The sequence below is a fragment of the Dendropsophus ebraccatus genome, chromosome 4, assembly GCF_027789765.1.
Source record: "Dendropsophus ebraccatus isolate aDenEbr1 chromosome 4, aDenEbr1.pat, whole genome shotgun sequence".
Lineage (NCBI taxonomy): Eukaryota > Metazoa > Chordata > Amphibia > Anura > Hylidae > Dendropsophus > Dendropsophus ebraccatus.
In genome coordinates this window covers 66,428,060-66,433,163 of record NC_091457.1, presented here as the reverse complement: position 1 = coordinate 66,433,163, position 5,104 = coordinate 66,428,060, and positions in this window count along the sequence as shown.

Below are 5,104 nucleotides of genomic sequence, written 5' to 3'. Positions count from 1 at the left end.
TGATTTACTTCTGGGCTACATTATAAATACACTACCTGCATAAAGTAGGCATAAGGACACCACTGCTGTTTTTCACTAGTAGTATAAGGACTTCTTAAAATACAGGAATATACAATTAGGACTAAATTACGGTGTCCAAATCCCAAAGATGGGTACCGTCCCAGTAGCCTCAAACTTAATCAAAAATTATACACAAAGTGACTGACCACAGTTGGACAACTGAATACACTCTAAAATATACCTTTAATTAAAAACTCACTGTAACATCAGACAGTCTCCGAAACAACAGGCAAAAAAGTGACACAAACATACATAATACTGTAAATATAACAGCGAATCTACCTGTCTAAATAGGATCACATGGGATTCACTCTCCAACACCAAAAAACAACTTAGCTGCTCCACCGCATTTTCCCGTCTTACATCAGCCCAGGTTCAACAGGGAGCAAGGTGTACCTAGGAGATCAACACTGTACATCTGCACATCTAAATAGATACGGTCACAATAGTAAAAGATATGTCAGATAGATAACTGCTAGAGATGAGCGAACCTCGAGCATGCTTGAGTCGATCCGAACTTTCGGCATTTGATTAGCGGTGGCTGCTGAACTTGGATAAAGCCCTAAGGCTATGTGGAAAACATGGATACAGTCATTGGTTGTATCCATGTTTTCCAGACAACCTTAGAGCTTTATCCAACTTCAGCAGCCCCAACTAATCAAATGCCGATCGTTCGGGTTCGGATCGACTCGAACCCGGTTCGCTCATCTCTAATAACTGCACCTATATTAGTACATGGTGGTTGGTGCCAATACAAGATATATCACCTCCAAAGTACAGTAAAGTATAGAGAGAATGCATGAACAAACAGTTCAATTACTCCTGTCAATCAGGGCGCAAAATGATATTCTCAACTCCACACAGAGTGCCATTTAAATAAATGATGTGAAGGTCAGGGCTCCGTTAAAGGAGAAGTACGGTGACATTTTTTCCCTTATAGATCTTCCCCACATGTGAAGTTATATAACTTATACGGCCTTACCCCACTTTTTTCCTTTACTGTCGCCGCTGGAAGTTGTGTAGTTCCATTTTTTTGGTGACGTCACAACGATCTCCTTTACCCTGGCGCCATCTTGTGGGTCATGACAGAGCTGGCAACATCGTGATCCGACATGTTCCTCACTGTGGCCAGTCACTCCCCTTCTTCTTAAAATACCTCCCAGCCGACACTGTCACAACCAAGGACGTTCTGTAAGCGCTCCTGCATAATCCACTGTTCCAGCCTGTCCGCTGCACTCCCGGCTGAAGGCATTGAGTCATGGCTGAAAGAGCTTGTGCAGGGCATCAGAAATCAGCAAAAGCATGCCAGGCACTAGAAGTTTCAGCCAGAAACTCTGCACCCCGGGCCGCTCCAGATACAGCTCTGGGAGCGCTAGAACGCATGAAATTGAGAGTTAGTGAGAGACAGTCCACATTACTGTATCTGGAGCAGCCAGGTGTGCAGAGCGGCTGCCTGGAACTTGTAGTGCGGGTAGGGCCGGCCCAGCCCCAGAGCAGGAACAGTAAGCTGTGAAGCAGAACATGGGAGATGGGTCACTCCTATCGGCAGTCCGCTAGCCAACACCATCCCCCACCCCTGGAACTCAAGACCTGCACCACTGCAATTCAATACCCACATCACATCATCTGATGACACTACCCCCTGACAGACTCAAAGCCTGCTCTGAAGTCACCCCGGCCACATCGTGATATACTACTACTGACGTTTGTCTACTGGTGGTGCTAGGTCTACTTTTAGTGTCCTGAGCGGGGCATATTTCAGCTGATTTCCGATGCAATCTCCTATGTAATGAGACAAAGTATATCATGCACTACAAGATCCAGCCAGCCACTCTGCACCCCAGGCTGTCTTCCTCTCCTACACACAGCTTATCCCAGATACTTTACGTCCTAATACTGTCTGTATATGGTAGATCCATCATGATTTTGTAGCAATTAATCCAGGTCACCACCACTGGGTGAAGGTGATACTACCTCAAAAACCTGAAATAACAGTTTCAAAAGGGAATGAGGATGGTGTTTTTGCATGTGTTGGCCCACCAGTTTATCACGGTTGTTATCAATACCACAAATGTTCTCAAACACTTGCTGAGTTAGCTCCCTCCTTGTTTTGCCCACATAAGATAGAGGAAACAGGCATGTGGCCATGTATATAACATTCATTATTCGGCATTTGGCAAAAACCTTTTCAGTGTTATTGGTCTTGAATGTTTCTGTCACTTTAACATAGCGACAAGCCTTACATGATCTGCATTAGAGATGAGCGAACCTCGAGCATGCTCGAGTCCATCCGAACTAGAGCATTCGGCATAGAGGGGGCTGCTGAAGTTGGATAAAGCTTTAAGGTTGTCTGGAAAACATTAATACATGGAAATGTTTTCCACATAGCCTTAGGGCTTTATCAAAGTTCAGCAGCCCCCGCTATGCCGAATGCTCGGGTTCGGATGGACTCAAGCATGCTCAAGGTTTGCTCATCTCTAATCTGCACCTATGCCGTGCAGACTACCTTTGTTCTGATGAGCCATGTGGTGAAAGGGGCCGATGGTGTGAAGTGATTATGTATCAAATGGTCACTTCACATAGCACCTCCCCCTTCCACACCAAAAACAACAAAACAAGGTACATGACGTGTCATCTATCTTATGTCGGCAAAACAAAAGAGGGAGCTACCTCAGCAAGCATTGGAGCACATTGGTTACATTGACAACAACCGCGATAAACTGGTGGCCCAAAACATGCCACAACACCATCTTCGATCCCCCTTTGAACTGTAATTTCAGGTCACTCCGTGGATGGGACCCAGACAGATTGCTACAAAAAGAGTCGGTGTCTACAGTCTACGACCAGCATCCCCACTAGGACTTAAGACCGCATTACACAGAACGATATTGAAAGGGAAGAAGTGTCGACCTGTTAGGTCAGCTCTCGTTTCAGCGTCATTTCCCGCTCACTGCCTGTGTTACAACACACACAGACATGAAGCAAGGAGCAGCAGGAGTGGCCGCAGAGAGCAGCAGGAGGGGCTGCCAGGGTAATCCTTAGATCATCTGGGCTGCCCATTGAAGTAAATGGCAGTCTGCTGCAGCTGCTCCTTTTACGTCGAGCGATGCGCAACAGTCACTGACATGATCTGGAGTTTTCAACATCTTGAAAGACCACGATCAGCCGACATCACACATGTCGGCCAATTGTGGTCTTTCAACATGTCCTATTGCACGAAATGATTATCGGCCAATGATCAGGGCCTTAACTGAAGCCCTGTCTTTTGCATCATTTATTTAAATGGCCTTTCTGAAGTTCCCTCTGTATGGAGATAAGAAAATATAAGATACTCTGCCTACCTTTATATCTTATTTCATCAGCTTTGGTACTATCATGTCATCTCAAATAACATCTATCTATATTTCTCCCTTTGTAGGTTGTATGGTGGTTCATATATGTGCTATATCTTTTATATATTTAAATATATTTAGGTATTACAGTTAGAGACCCTTTTCTTTTTAATTATATATGCAATCTCTTATCTGTGAATATCTCCTACTCCCTTACTATCACATTTATGTAACGTTTGCACCTCTGTTACTATATCTGCAGGTGATTTACCATGAACGGCGACGTTACATAGTTTTTCAGTCTGCGTTCCACTTGCCCAGTGGGACACGGGATGTGCCCCACTGGGTGGATATCCATCCACCCATTCGAAGTGTCTGGATGGAATGCATTTGCGCTCCACTGACCCAAGATCTAAGTACTTCCTGTAATATGTGCCTGAAGTTCATTGGTATAACCTACCCCAATCCTGGCTCGGAACCCTGAGCAGTAAGAGATGGCTTTATGTGGCGCTGACATGTAAGTACCACTGCACTGCCTTGGCTTCACCATTGTGAAGACCTTGTTCTTCCCCACCCTCCCTCTTTGGCCTGGATATCTGGAACTTGTGCCATGACTCCACTGAAAGCGATAAGTATTGGCTGATGTCACTGTATCATATGGCTACATACACTCACCGGCCACTTTATTAGGTATTAGGTCCAACTGCACGTTACCACTTAATTTCTAATCAGCCAATCACATGGCGGCAACTCAGTGCATTTAGGCATGTAGACATGGTCAAGACAATCTCCTGCAGTTCAAACCGAGCATCAGTATGGGGAAGAAAGGTGATTTGAGTGCCTTTGAACGTGGCATGGTTGTTGGTGCCAGAAGGGCTGGTCTGAGTATTTCAGAAACTGCTGATCTACTGGGATTTTTACGCACAACCATCTCGGGTTTACAGAGAATGGTCTGAAAAAGAAAAAACATCCAGTGAGCGGCAGTTCTGTGGGCGGAAATGCCTTGTTGATGCCAGAGGTCAGAGGAGAATGGGCAGACTGGTTCGAGCTGATAGAAAGGCAACAGTGACTCAAATAGCCAACCGTTACAACCAAGGTAGGCAGAAGAGCATCTCTGAACGCACAGTACGTCGAACTTTGAGGCAGATGGGCTACAGCAGCAGAAGACCACACTGGGTGCCACTCCTTTCAGCTAAGAACAGGAAACTGAGGCTAAAATTTGCACAAGCTCATCGAAATTGGACAGTAGAAGATTGGAAAAACGTTGCCTGGTCTGATGAGTCTCGATTTCTGCTTGAACATGACAATGAGTTCACTGTTCTCAAATGGCCTCCACAGTCACCAGATCTCAATCCAATAGAGCATCTTTTGGATGTGGTGGAACGGGAGATTCGCATCATGGATGTGCAGCCGACAAATCTGCGGCAACTGTGTGATGACATCATGTCAATATGGACCAAAATCTCTGAGGAATGCTTCCAGCACCTTGCTGAATCTATGCCACGAAGAATTGAGGCAGTTCTGAAGGCAAAAGGGGGTCCAACCCGTTACTAGCATGGTGTACCTAATAAAGTGGCCGGTGAGTGTATAATAGTGTCTGCTCCTAGTCTGTCCTTTTTAAGGAAGATTCGAGTTTGTGTATCTGTTGTTGGGGCTTCGTACTGATCATACACTACTGCACGTTGGGGCTTGCATCCTCTGGTCACTATATG